General features: G+C 36.1%; 1 long non-coding RNA gene across 1 annotated transcript in view; it reads left to right on the forward strand.

Moving 5' to 3' along the window:
* Nucleotides 1–15,434, forward strand: part of LOC135328402 (uncharacterized) — a 38,895-nt gene extending 23,461 nt beyond the window's left edge. The window contains exon 2 of the long non-coding RNA XR_010389235.1: nucleotides 14,474–15,434. This is a non-coding gene — a long non-coding RNA (uncharacterized LOC135328402). The remainder of the gene's footprint in view (nucleotides 1–14,473) is intronic.
* The last annotated feature ends 204 nt before the right edge of the window (nucleotides 15,435–15,638 follow it).

The following is a 15,638-nucleotide window of genomic DNA, read 5'->3' on the forward strand; positions in this document are numbered from 1 at the left end:
TGTGACATTAGTAGTATATCCAGGAGAGTTTCAGGAGCAGCATCCAATACAATTTACCTAGCAGAGGATCATGTAAGCTCTATTTTAGCAAGAAGGAGAGAAGAAACAGGGAATATTTATGCCTCAGACACCTGTTTCCATAGGGAAAAGTTTAAAGAGCACTAAGTGGGGAGAGTTAGTGCAAATCAAAAAAAAAAATCTACTTTTTGGTATGACACATGCAAAATTCCAGAAATTGGAATGAGTCACAATATAATCTGTATAAATAGAAGATTTCTGTGTGACCAATAATAATCTCCAGATTAATTTGTGCTGCTTAAATAAGAGAACGTTTTGATAATGTGCTGACTCACAATAAAAATATGCTGGATCACATAGCCTGATAAAAAATTTGGCTAAAGATTAAAGGAAAAGTCCTGGAACCACTGTTGTATGACTTTATATGAATCAGCTTTCCATGGGCAGAATGCACAATGAGGACAAGAAGCCTGTGCACATTTTATCATGAGTCAAGTCAGCCAGATTATTCAGAGCAGAAGCACAGATATTAGTGAAATGAAGCACACTAACGTAATAACCATGAAATACTTACTAAAATGTGATGCAAATGACATTTGATTCTCATAAAGCAATTGTAATATGTGAAGTAAATTACTGGGAGGAGATGCCTAAAAATCTAAAAGGAATATTTAATGTTCTCTTACTATCACAGATAATAATTTAAAGTGTTGGTACTGGTAATGGTTTCTCCAGTACAGGTTTGCTGTCCCCAGCCCCTTTTTGCACAGATGCCTTCAGCATTCATTGCCTCCCATTCTGCTTAATTGTGGGAATGCTTGCTTAATGGACAGCTTCTTTGATACATAAATGTAATTTAGACTAAAAAACTTAAAAATTTAGCTGTGTGTTTATGCACACACATGCATACATGAACATAGATATAAATGGGAGCTGTTCCCCTTTTGTCACTGTAATCCTCTAAAAGGATATCTAAAATGCATATAGTCTCAACTATTTGCCTGAGGTTTGTATATAACCAATAGAGAAATGAGGATTCCTCTCATCCTAAGACCGATGTCTAAAATAGGTGGCACAAAGACTCTTCTGCAGCTTCTCTTTCTTACCATTTACTTTTGTGACCTAATCCAACCTTTGAGTGCATGCCCAACTTTGGATAGCAGCCTGGACTTAGATCAGTTGAACATGCTTTGAATCTACACCCTGAGTTGGAACTAGCAGGGGGAGAGAGGGGATAAATCTTGGCTGAAATGTGAAAGGAGCTATTTTTATTGCGAAAGTCTTTTGCAAAGTCTTCTGTTCCAAAGGACAAAGCAAATTAAATGAATTCTTCAGTACAGTTCTGACAGCCAATTGGAGAAATGTATAAAATATACTATAATCATACGGTTTGATTTTGCTGATGCATCATAAAAATCAGCTCTGAAAAGGAAAACCATTCTGAGAGGAAAATTTAATAGTATGGCCTCGGAGGCAGGAATGAATTTTTCAAGATTTTGGAAATTGTCCTCAAACCTGGGCACAAGGAGAGCACATATGCACATATTTACATGTGTTTGAATGTAATATTTTGACATTTGGGGAAATACATTTTTATGGTTTCACTACCTATCTCTGTTTCTTCTTTTACTCTCACACATTTCATTCTTATTCTGGCATTTTGCATTTTCTTTCTAGCATGTTTTCCGTCCTTTTTCATCCTTCCTTTGCCACAACTGCCCTTTCTCCTCTCAGTCTGTTGTAGTATTCTTTCTTAGCCTTTCTCTTCAGTCCAAAACCTATGTATTATGTTTCCCATCTTCTGACTGTCCATGACTGTCTTTTTCCCATCTATTTTCTTCCTAAATATAAAGATAACAAAAAGACTAAAATTTGATTATAGACTAGTAAACTTTCCCTTAATGCAAGGCTCTGGAAGCATGAACTCCCACAGAACTGAAACCCATACTGCGACCTGCGATGTCAGAGCAAACAAGGAATTGTTTGAAAACTGACTCAGGAAAGAATAACAACCTTAATTTTTCAGCTGGGTCAGTTCACTGGTCTAGTTTCCTGGTCACAGACACTTATCCTGTTGGCACAGTGAAAAGAACAGCAGCTGCAGAGACTTTGTAAGCTGCCATTTTTTCCAAGGAATACTATACACAAATATTCCTATAAAAGAATACATACCTGGTTTTTGTTGTTTTAAATCTTTCTTTTTTTCTTTGAGATGGAAAGAAATGAATAAGGTATTTTCACATTTGAATCATTTTTCTTGGTAAAATTAAGAAATATGCAATCTAATATTAGACCGTCAGTATGTGCCATTTAATGGAGTTCTTTCCTTTTTACCTGCTTGACTGTGAAGTTCAAACAGATATTACCCTTGTGCCCAAAGAAGTCATCATCATATCTTTACTGCAACTTACCCCTTAAATTATGCATGGTCATAAATCTCAGAAAATGAAATATTTATAATTAAAAAAAGAAAACAGAAAAGGTCCAGAATACTTTGAAAGAAACATAAACAGGTTTCATTAGAGAATGTCACCTTGTCACTTTAGTCTCTGCCATCTGTAAAAGGAAACTTTAGAAATTGTCATATGATGTTTGAAAGCAAATTCTTAGTATCTAAAATATCTTCTTAAGTTCCTTTCCACTTCAGGTTTTAAAGATAACCTCTTTCCTGGAGAATTCTTCAACAGTTCCAAGCATGCAGGGTTGACAACAAAAAAAAATCCCTTGTAATAGTCGATCTTTTTGCAGATGAGGAAAGTTGGTTGAAACTTCTAGTTAGACAGTGTTCAGGATCAAATAATGCCATGAATACTTTATTTTGCTGCATTATACAGTATATTAGCTCAGAAATTGTTTTGACAGGTACTCATTCTCATTTTCCAGCTTTTTTCACACTGGTATGTCCCAAGTTAATATTTTTATTTTCAACTGCAAAGTTATGATCTATCAGGAAATTCCAACTGTCTGATGATAGTAAAGTTTTTGCATTTTTTTAGTGTTTCCTTCAGGAATTTTTTGAAAATAACTGAAAAACAATTAACATTCTCTTTTCACCTGCAGCATAAGAACTGATGATCCTAAACATATTGGTATCTAAATGGTATGAAGCCACAGAGTAACAGGATTTCTTTTAAAAAAGTCCTTCATCTTTTTTTCAGCTGAAAAACAGCTAAAATATCTCTAGCAGTTCACTAATGTTTGTCCTACCAAAACTGGTCATTCGAATTATCAGTCAGTCCTGAAAAACATTGCTATAGTATCTAAATAATCTGTGAGTGACTTGAAGTTATTCTGTGATACACTTTTTATTGGTTCTGTTGCAACCGCTGTCTTGCATCTGTATTTTCCCATTTCTTAGTATCAAAGCATTAAGCTTTTAAAAGCTAAGCTAGAGTTATTTTAATAATCTATTCTTTTAGAAAAGTTTCTTAGTGTTCATGGTGCACTATAATTGATGGTTGTATGTCTACTATATAAACTACAGTGAGCTTTATGGTAATTCTTGATATTCATATTGACCTATGCAAAAATAATTTCTATGGAAAGTTCAAAGACTTTCTTTCTGGAGACTGTCTTTTGAGTAGTTTATGAAATATTACCATTTGAGTATATGCCACAATGTAAAGATGTCAGACACCTAAAAATATATATAAAGATGATAATTCTTTTGACCAACAATCTGTGTAGCAAGTGTGAATTGGGTAGAACAGTATGTCCAGCACAGGCTTTTAGTTAGACTTTAGATATCAAAGGCTCCACATGTAAGCAATCCCATCTTTTTTCTTATAGGTCAATTAAAGCTATTTGGAAAATTTGTATCTTTGTGTAGTTTTTATAGCAGATAAAGTCATTCATGCATAAAAGTTGGAAAAAAAACTATATATCCATTTTTATGTTTTATATCTATCCTATATTTATTATAGTTTTTATAATTGTTATTCATATCTTACAGAGTGATCCTTTGACATTTATGCGCTTACTGTTTGAGACATTATACAAGGCTAGATTTTAGCCAAGAAGATGGCTTGAGAAATGCAAAATCTCTATCCTTCACTTCATAGAATCCTAGAATAATTTAGGTCGGAAAACAGCTCAGTGAGTCATCTGGTCCATCTTGGTCAAAACAAGACCAGCTTCAAAGTTCAAAGTTCAGCATCAAAATCAGTTCACGTTTCTCATGGTCCTCTGAAGATGAGTCTTGTATATCTCCAAAGACGAAGATACCACAATTTCTCTGGGCAGCTTGTTCCAGTATTTAACTAGTCTTTCTGAGAATTTTTTTTTTCTGAATATTAGAATTTTCCCACTACAGTTTATGTCCATTTTTTCTTGTCCACTGTGCACCTCCAAGAAGAGTCTGGCTCCATCTTCTCTATAGTGATCTATTAGGTAGTGGTCATCCATTACGTAGTAGGCCTCTCTCCAGCCCTCTGTTCTCAAGGCTGAAAAAACCCAGCTGTTTCTTTCCATATGCCCAATAACCCTAACCATCTTGGTTGACCTTTCTGGGCTTGCTAAAGTACAACAGTGTTTTTCTTGTACTGGAGAGCCCGAAGGTGGACATGGTATTCCAGTGATGGACTGACAAATACCGAATATAATGGGTCAATCTCCTTCCTTGATCTTCTGGCTATATTTTTACTAAAGTAGCCCAGTATGAGGTTACCTTTAGTGTTGTAAGGGTGCACTGGTGGCTGATGTCCAAACACCTGTCCATCTGGACCCCCAGGTACATTTCTGGAAAGATGTTTTCTAGCCAGTAGGCCCCAACCTGTTGTGTGGGCTTATTCTTGCCCAGGTGCAGAACTTTACATTTGCCTTTGTTGAGCTTTATGCAGTTTCTGTCAGCCCATTTCTCCAGCCTGTCAAAGTCCCACTGAATGCCAGCCTTACTCTCCAGATTACTTATCCTAAGTCTGGTGTCATCTGCAAATTTTGGGGGTATGTATTCCGTCTCATTGTCCAGGTAGTTAATGGAGACATTAAAGAGTTTCATCCCCATGGGAATGCCACTAATAAGCATCTTGGAAACTGGTAAGCATAGTGGAACTGATCATGGAAGTTATGCTGACTGGTGTGTAGCTTCCTGGATTATGCTTCTTGCCCTTTCTGAAAGTGTGTGTAACATTTCCTTTCTTGTCATTGGGAACCTCTACTATGGCCTTTCAAAGATGACAAACGATGACCTAGTAATGAAATCAGCCGATTGCCTTGCTACCCTTGGATATATCCTAGCCAGTCCCATGGACTTATGTGCATCCAGTTTGCTTGCATGATCCCCGAGTTCATCTTCCTGTATCATGAATAGTAAGTAATTCAGTCCTCCAGTTTCTGCCACTTAGCAAGTAAACCTGGGAGGCCTGAGAGGGGCAATGTGTACATTGCCACTAAAGGCCAAAGCAAAGAAGGCCCTGAGTACCTCCTCCTTTTCTGAGTCCTTTGTCACTAGGTCTCCCACCTCATTTCTCATCAGGATCTCATTTTCTTGGTTTTATTGATGCTTCAGCTGTACACATAGAAGCCTTCTTTTGGCCCTTCACATCCCTTGCTAGTTTCCAACTCCAGCTGAGCTTTGGTTTTCCTCATTCCATTCCTGAATCCCTGGGCAATGTTTCTGTGATCCTCCTGTACCCACTGAACCTTTTATATAAAACATACTGATGCCCCTATTTGCTGCTCTCTTAACCATGTATTAACATTGCCAGATCTTTTCCTTTTCGAATGTCACTTCCTTACCTGGGTTCCAAATACAAACATTACAGTAGCATGTAAAATGTCTTAAACCCATGCAGTATATACAGTTTTAACACAAAAGAAGTATTCTTTTGTGTTTTGTACTTCACAGTTTTTCTCTTCAAAAGGATAGCTTCTTCAGGCTCATTTCTACACTGAAAACAAGATTTAATCAACAGCAATGTTGTTTTATGTTCCTCCGAAAGCTTATTTGATTGATGCTGCCTTCTTCCCATCCACTTGACAAACACATGTTATAAAGAATATTTCTTAAAATAAGAGTTGGCTAATCATTTTAAGGGATGACTCAAAGAATGTCAGAACCGATGGCTAAAAATAAAGTACAGGTATGTTCTGTGCCCCCCGATGTTATTCCAAATCATTCTACACAATTATGTCCTATTTCCTTGCTAGCTCTACCTCTATGTGCTTCTCCAGGGTGCAGCTGATCTCTTTCTCATATCATTAGTTTTAGCTGTGTTTTCAGTCTCTTAGCTCTTACCATTCCTTTCTTTCCTTCTCTTGCAGGTGCAATTCTACACTCTTATGCATATCTGTAGGATTGTTCCCTATCTCACATCAGATGAAGAGTAAATAGACTCTGCAAAAGAATCTCCTTTACACAGAAAGAGTTCCTGTTGTCTATCAGAAAGACAAGAAAGGATCCAAGATTTTGGGTCAGAAATTGCCACTTGCACCATCTTTCCTTTTCTAATTGCCATGACAATAGGAGCAACGGTATTTAGAAAAAAATATTTTCCCAGGCTTACAAAGCTTTTGTAGGTTGACATTTCTGGCTGAGAGAAAAGAAATGTCATCACAGAGATAATGGTGTGATGCTTAGAAAAGTGAATTCTTTGCAGTTTCTATGGTGTTTTCTATATTGTCTATATGTGTCTATTTGAGAAGACATAATTTTAGCTATACTATGATAATTATTTATTTTTAAATCAGAAATTTAGAAAATAGGTAGAAAGTATCTTGCCTTCCTTCAAAATTATAATTAAGTTTTGAGAGGGGGCACCTAAGGAGATTCTGTCTGAAAGTATTTGAGTACATTGAAAGAGAACACAGTCTTTGGAGATCTGGAGCACCAAAATGGCAGAACTGCTTTTTGAAATAGCCTTAAGTTCTGGGACATCTGGTTACACTAGCACACATAAAAAAATATTCTTGAAATTAAATTTGTGCAAGCAGTTTAAAGGTCAGTTCCTTTCATGCATGGAATTGAGTTCAGAATGCTTTTCAGTATTCATTTTATGTATTTTTTTCATTTTAATGTATTCATTTTAAAGCAAACATCTTGACGTCAAGCCTCAGCCACTTATTTACCTTCAGGATGAAGTGTTTTGTAAAATAAACATTATTTATACCCTTAACATAGCAGATATGAGTTCAGCTAATATCTTGTGCATCAATTTGCAAGTGTAATCAGTGGTCATTTCAACCCAACACTTCAATTCTAATTATAATAATTTCTGCTCCTAACTGTGGGCACTGATCCTGTGTTCATGTCTGTACTGAAACACTTAAAAAACTGTAACTGTAATAAAAACTGTGGGTGATAAAACTCCTGTGACAAAGTCAAATCTGAATAGCAGGCATGTTTTGAAAGTACTATCTTCTGCTTCAGGTTGTTCTTTAGTCTACCTAGATCACTCGTTTGTATTGAATATATTTTTGTCTAAACATATCAAAGTGTAAGTCTATATTTTTCCAACTGAAAATTCTCCCAGGCAAAATTTTCTATTTAGGTGGCTTTAAAAAACATCTACATCAATTTACTTCATTCCTTTCCCCTCTTGGAATTCATTTCTTTCTCCGCATGAAACAAACATAGCAGGTTAAGGCAAGATCTGCTGATTCAAAAACTCAGTCTTGTAAGGAAAAGGAGCTGGGAGGCTTTGGTGAAGGAAGAGACAGGCAACTGAAAGGCTTTCAGAAATCTCTGGCATGCAATAACAATGCATGCGGGTGGAGAGCAGCAAGCCAAGAGGGCCTCTAAACAGCTGCTGTGCAGCTTGTCCTTATTTTACTTTTTTTTTCCATTCAGTTTCAGGATAAAGCCCTTTCAAAGCCATTTGGCAAGAGCTTCACTATTAGGTCCTGCCATCCACTAGAAAGGGGAAAGAGTTTCCCATTCTGACTCAAAGAAAGAGGAATGGTTTTCAATTCTGATTCAACATTTTCCTGTTGCTACAATTGGCCATTAATGTCAGTAGCAGTGGACTGATCCAAACTGTGTAATGCACACTTTGAAGTATGCTTAGCTTTTACCCATTTTTTTGCTCTCTCAGCAATCTGAGTCAAAAACATGTGTTAGCTAGTAGGTTAGCAGGAATCTATTGGATCTATTGGCTATTATCTCCATTTCTTTATTTAGATATTTGCATATAGTTGGAAGCAATGTGACACTAATCCAGACAGTGTCAGTTGTGTCATGTTTATTGGATTAAAGTTTGCAATGTAGGAAACTATGGATTCTTTTGTCATGGTTTTTCACCTTTGAAAGGTTAAAGAACATGATACTTTTTATGGTGTTGAGGTATGCTGAGGAAGTTTTCATGTGCTGTCTATACTAAACTAGAGAATTATAATGAACACTTTTTCTTTTGAATCTATGGTCTGGCTAATTTCGATCTCACTTCTACCTAATTTTGATCATATGACAATGTATTTACATAAAAACTCCATCTTAAATCCGTTCATAAACTGAAGCTGTTAAAAAATGATTTGCACTAAATGCCCTAGTTTCATGCAATTTGGTATTGATTTTGATCAATAAAATCCTAAGTAGCTGGGTCATAACTCTCTGCCTTGTACTGTAGAAAGTGCGGCTTAGAAAGAGATTTGAGATTAAAACTAAGAATAAAAGGGAAGGGACCTCAGGCAGGATGTTCACTAACAGTGTTCTTCAACTTATGAACTAATAGAGTCATCAGTCTGAAACAGCCTGAATCTGTTAACCTTTAGGGAATGTCAGGAAGAGGCTACATAGATAGACTTCTCTTACATCTGTACGGTCAAGGAAGAAAATTACAAGGGAGTCTTTTTTTTTTTTTTTTTTTCAGGCAAACTGCTGTAATCTCTGTACTGTAGGAGTTATTGGGAGTGTAGGTTGGGAAATTTGCTGCTTATCACTTTTACAATAATAGATGTAACATTCTTTACAAAATATCCCTTCTTACAACTATTTTCATTAAAACTTTTCCTATCATATCGGTGAAAGACCCTTGGAAAAATATTTACAAGGTAGTAGGTGCAGTGTGTGTGTGTGTGTGTGTGTGTGTCCGCATGCGTGCATGCATATATGGGCAGTTAAACCTGTATTCCTTTGATTTCCTACAAAAAATGCTTGGCTAGTCAAAATAGTCATATACAGCATAAATTAAACATCATAAATACAAAATTATTTCTAAAAATAAACATTAGGTGCCTGATTCTGAATCCTTAGATACCTTTCTCAAAAAAACAAAAGTTTTTGATGTTTTAGAAAATCAGGGTCAACACTTAAGAATATTAAGTTGTCCCATTCAGGAAAACCACAGATACATGCTATATGAAACTATGCATTCTCCCAAGGCAGACATCTAAAAAGTGTGTGTGTGTGTATTTTTTGATCATGATGATCCATCAGATAAGAATAAAAGAGTCAAGAAGTGAAGGGTAATTTTTCCATTACCTGTTCTAAAAGTTAAAGCATCTACATTTTCTTCAACAAGTTATTTCTGTTTTTGCAGTACACAGAATTGCTGTTTCTTCAAAAAGTTTTGTTCTTTCATCCTTTTTTTGGAAACACAAGAAATATATGTTATGCGGTTTTTTATTTTAGAAAGGTTGAAAAACACTTGCATTTTTAATATAAGCCTATATTTTAAAAGTTGAGAAAATATTTTAGAAGAAAATAGATTTTTTCAGAGACTGGAAATCCTATGAAAGAAAGATGAACTGGAACAGCTTCCTGAGTGTTATTCCTCCAATAGCATAAAACAGTTTTCAAAAATTGCTGTTGTTTCTAAACCAGGTAGCTGGTAAATTCTGTGGTGTTGACAATTAACATTATAGATTCTAAGTATGGGGAAATAATTTCACTTATCTTATTGAATTTGCTGATGATTTTTAAAAAAATGATTTGGTGATGTGAAAGATCCTTAGCTCAGTTAAACATTTGTACTACCAAGGATGTTATAAATGTCCTGACTCTTTCATTTACTCTATTCCAGTGCCCGCTGGGATGCCCAACTGTGTGAAATCAAGCCATGGTTTATCAATTTACTGCCACTTTATCCCAGACAAAATGAACTTAAAAACAAATAGGCTGAGCATTTGTAATAAATTCTGAATAAAATGTATTTCTGTGTAAACCTAAAAAAGACATCAAAAATTTTAATTTTGAAAAATTTCCACCAAATTACATAATGTTTCCTCCCTGCTAAGTGCCCCGTTTAACTGGAAGACAAGAAGACACAGTGTACAAAAAGTGCCTATTTAAGGACAAGACTATAAAATAAAGGTCTGTGTTTGATACTTGCATTTAATCTAAATCATATTTCCTTTCATCAGCAGCTATTTATACCCTTTTTATTAAGGCAAGAACCTCCAGTGAGCTCAAAAAAATTTGTATGAGGGAGGAGCACAGGACTGGAACATTCGTGTTTGGACTCCTATTTCCTATATCTTCATAATATGTCTGTTTGGCACCAACTGCAAATAAGAGGTACACAGATCGACTCAGAAAAAAGATCTCAGTAGGCTTCATTTGTCCCTCAAACAAAGTATTTTGTAATTTTCTCTTGGTCTTTTTGGGGACATGCTGACTTGTTAAAAGTGATAAGCCATTCTGCTAGACATTAGCCTAATCTTTCCACATCCCTATTGATAGTTAGTAGGAAAAGAACTGATCACTGTTTTACATCTTCATTATCTTACTGAGATTTTTGATGTAAAAATGTATCCTTTAATTGTCTTCTAATGCACAGATATTAAAAAATCTAGTCAAAAATATTGATGCCATATCCACAATGAGATAAGAAGTAAGTATATGCAGATTTATTTCAAAGCTGATTAAGGAATCATTCTAGTATTTATTAAATATCTTAATAAACCTAATCAATTATTAAAAGCCCAAAAGAATAAACTGAGAAGACCATTTTTTTAATTTCACTATGATGAATGCAAAACACTTGGTGGCTAAGGACAGCTTTTGCTCTTTAGATATGTTTCCTCCACCCTTCTGCCACCCAAGGTTCATTTACTGGGTAAAGGTGAATTTAGAGCTGTAAAATGCATCTGTCCAGACTGTGTCATTCAGGATTATAGGGGCCAATAGACCAGCTATATCCTGAGGGTGTGAACTGGGACAGATCAATCAATTTACAGAGCTTTGGCAAAGGTTGAACAGCTGGTGCTGAAATTCTTTGTTGGGGAAATGACCAACTCATCAGAGATTATAGATTTAAGCCAAGACTGATAGTTAAACCTCACAAATAAAATCCTCTTCAAATGTGTTCTGACTGATTATAAAGTTAGTTTAAAGGCATCACTCCACAGCACTTCGTAAAACAAGATAGTCATTAAACTTCCGGCATTAAACAAATTCTCTCTGAGGCCCTATGCTAGTAGCAAATAGGTCAGCATTTTCATTAGTAGATTATTTTTAAAAAGGTCTCTGTTGACCAATGTCTTTTTATTTAAACATTCACTAGCATGAAATTTGATTATCAATAATTACTTTCATATACTCAGCACAACAGGTAAGATTTTTTGCCCTTTGGGCACTCAGCAAAAGCTATTTGCTACCTCAGCAAGTTTAGGAAGGGTTCAGGACAAAGGTTGGATTGCACAATAAGGAAAGTTCTTTTGTAGAAAATGATGTGGTTTTTTTGTTATATTTATTTTTATTTTTTCCAAGCAAATGTGGTTTATAGCTGAACTGGGATTTGAAAAGAAGCAGAATATGCGGAGAACAGATCTGAGGCAGTGGAGGTTTTCCAGGATTATGGTGCAACATCTATCACTTCTGATGATTGAAAGTCCACAGTGATGGGAGAGTAGTGACAAAGCCTGGCAGACTGCTTGCTGGATTTGTTAGCTATAGAGTCACACACAAATAGCTTGAGAGCTGTCTGGAGAAACAATGGAGTCTGTATTACTCTTCAATATTGGAGACGCCTTATCAAGAAACAGATTTGGTTCCTTTACTCCAGAAAAGAAGCAATAGGGATCTGTTTATACACTTACTCCTCTAAAGCAAATTTCCTGTGAAATGAGAACATGTCAGAGTCAAAAAAAGAAGCAATATTTCATCTTAGTAAGGGACAATAAATGTTCCTCACAAAAGAACCATCAAAGCCCATGAATATTATATGAGGGTATCCCCAATCCAATATGCTTAATTTAACACATAAAATGGACTTGTGGAAAGTAGATGCATGAAACCAAGTAGCTAAGCACTTGAAGAAATTGTCACAAACAGCTGAGATTCACTTTATTTCAAACTAGATTCATACCATGCAGTTATTACTCATCTTCTGTCTAATTTCAAGAATAAAACAATTCATATTTATCACATCAGTCATTTTAGTTAATTATATGCATAGTCTTCATGTCTTCCCTACCCTATACAGGATAAGATCTCAAACATAGAGGACTTCAGAGTACTGATGCTCAGCATTGCCCAAAGACTAATTTATGTCGACAGAGACATATAGTGTGGACGTAAGACAGTGCTGCTGAAGTACAAAGCATGGCTGAGACTGATTAGGCATATGCTAAGGGAATTCTTTAGTTTGGTGGATAAACAGCAACACCAGGTGCTACATTTAAAGTGTGTACTTTGTACTGCCCAAGAAAAGGGGATCTGGTGTCTACACAGCGCTATGTTTGTGGCATCTGTGGACACAGATGTGTCTTTCAAAGACTAGACTAATTTCTGCTCAGTAAAGCCACAGAAATTCTATTTAATGAATCTAATCAGTCAGGTACTCTACTGTATAATATCAGCAAAGACATACATTTACAAGTTTGTCTTGGAGCCAAAACACAGAATCATCAGAATGAAGGATGAAAAAATCTAGCTTTCCATTCCTGTGCAGCAAAGTAAACACAAACTTTCAGCCAAGTTCAGTATAAAGTCCATTCTTGCCCAAATACGATTGCTGAGAAATTGAAAATTACCTCTAAAGAAGTTTCCAGACTTCCATGAGATAATATAAGACTCTGACATTTGATATTGATGTTTAACGTGCACTTTTGCCCCAAAAGACTCTTATGCATAAGAGTTACTTCAAAAGGATTACGGTGTTTAGAAAGTAAGCCTATAATATGGTGCTGAACTAAAATTTCCCTAGTTTTTTGAAAAAAATTATCTGCTGAAGTGACACTAACAAAATTGGAGCTGATGATTAATAATTAATTTTCAAGTATCTTCAAACCTGCAGCTTCTCCTGACCTCATGGCTTTGTTAAAATACTCTTCTGCTTGCTAGCAACTTAAGATCCTTCACAGTGGTTTGTAGTGTTATGAAGAAAAAGCCAGGCAGAAAAAAAATGGGCCTGAACTATTTTCCATATTGTATGAAGTCTTAGAAAAATTAAATTATAGTGTCAGCATGAAATTGTAAAGTATAAATAAAACAAATGAACAGACAGAGTTACTTGGAAACAGATAGATATGCCTTATTCTAATTTTCACTGGTACAAAACTGTTGGTATAAAAAACCAGATTTTTTGAATGCTAATTCTCTAGAAGGCTACTGCATTGATTAATCTTGGAGAAGGAAACCTCTTTTTCCTATAGAATATCTATAATGAAATACTGTTTTCTCCATTTTTCCCCATAAATATAACTAACAAAACGTGAAGATTTACATTCATATTAATAAAGATGTTAACTTGGCACAGTAGCAATGACTTTTAGAGTTTCAATCACTTAAAATGTAGTCAGGATTATGGTGTACTAGTGTGATGGTGTGCTCGTTTCCCCACACCCCAATCTGATGTGCTCTGCCCACCTAACCTGAACTCCCCGTAATCCTGCTAGGATGACAACCGTCAGTAACAGTCGTGATGGCTACACCTGCTTCAATTCAGAATTTGGGGAGACAGATAACAGCACATAGCTGGGGCTAATTAAGCATGCACCCACCCAAATATGGCTGGTATGCAAATATGACTACGAGTCAACCATCTTACCCCATAAATAGGAGGCAGCCCAGAGCCCATTGAACTGTACTGCAGGACCTCCTCTTGAGCAGGGATGCCTCTCAAGGTTACTCTTTGAGGTTGAGAGATTCCTTACCCGTGATAGATCCTTGGCAAGTGACTAACAGCGTGCTGAAACTTTGCAAACTTCGCTAAGTTGCATCTCTGATTGATTGTGCACATAATCCTTTAGACATAAACTGTTGACCAAGTCTGGGACTAAGACTGGATCCAGCCATACCCAGACTCTTCTGAGAAGGAGTTTGTAAAGCAAGGGGGTCCACCCTGAACCTCATAACTCAGCAGGAGGGTCTCCTTGACACTTTCATCTGACCCTGTCCTCCATGCAGTAAAAAAAACAAGTGAACCTTGCCATTGAACCTTGTTAAATCAGTCTTATTTACCATTGAAATTTGTTAAATCACTATCTTATCTCAATAAAATGTATTGCTACTTCTCTCTTACAAGTGAAGTGCATCACTCATCCGCGACAACTATTTTTATCCTTTGTCTGTTTTAAGGTGGTGAGGCTATATGCTGACCTTGGGGACTGTACAATTTGAATTACTGTTTTTTGAGGAGAAACAGAAGAATTGTTTGTTATATCTGAAAAGGATGTGTACTTAACTTGAATGTGCATACCCCATCTGCAAACCAACCACTTCTATTGACGAGTACAACAGATGAAGTAGAGGCGTGTCTTTTTCTATTGCCTATCGACATGCTCCACCGATGATGATATCTGGCAGTACCCTTACCTCACTTGAACATTTTAGCTATATATGTGCTTTTCCTGAAGAAGCCAGTTCCAGAAGAAAATTTCTATCAATCATCCTCAGAAATCCAGTTTGCTATACTGATATGTGTGACCGTATGGACCTTCAGGTTGTCTGAACACAAACCGTCTACAAGTCCCATTATCCCTGTAGAATACAACATGGAGGCCCTTCTAGAAAGAACCCAAGCCACCTTCTCTATTGATTACGTTGCATTGTGGCAAGGACAAGACAAGTCAGATGTGTGGAAATAATCAGGATGGCTAGGTTCTCCAGAGACCCTCTGCATTTCTGGTAAGTGCTTTCCTGAGATGCTCTAAAACATGAGTCATCATCTGGTTTTCCCTTGGGCATAGGAGCTGTTCCATGGCCTGGAACACAACCTGCAGTGAATTTCTGTGATTCAACAGTGTATGGTCTACAAATACAATGTTAAGCCTAACTTAGAGGCTCTACTTAGAATGTGGGGATAGGTTTAGAATGCCAGTTTATATAGCTATAAAAGAATTGTATATACTTACTTCTCTGACTTCCTCTCATGCTGTATACAGTCTGATTAAACCTTCTTCATGCAAGCTAAATGATGTACAATTTGCCCTGGCAAGGTCTACTGTAACCTCTCTATAATGTTGAATTACTTTTAAGTCATAATGTTGCTAATAAAGTAATAATAATAATAGAAGTAATAAAAATATTCAGAAGGTTATATAGTATTTTTGTCTGTAGATCTCATTGTGCTTTGCACATGTGACGTGAAGCTAATCATTGTGTTGTACCTCAGTATCCCTTCTTATAATGGAAAGTATTTAGTGTTCATCATTCACATTGTGCTCTAGCTTATTATTTCTGCTCTGTGCGGTTTTACAGGATGTTAAAATATGTTGATGTAATGAGGCACACTCATACTGTG

This window comes from Dromaius novaehollandiae, chromosome 4 (genome assembly GCF_036370855.1).
Source record: "Dromaius novaehollandiae isolate bDroNov1 chromosome 4, bDroNov1.hap1, whole genome shotgun sequence".
In the NCBI taxonomy this organism is placed as follows: Eukaryota; Metazoa; Chordata; class Aves; order Casuariiformes; family Dromaiidae; genus Dromaius; species Dromaius novaehollandiae.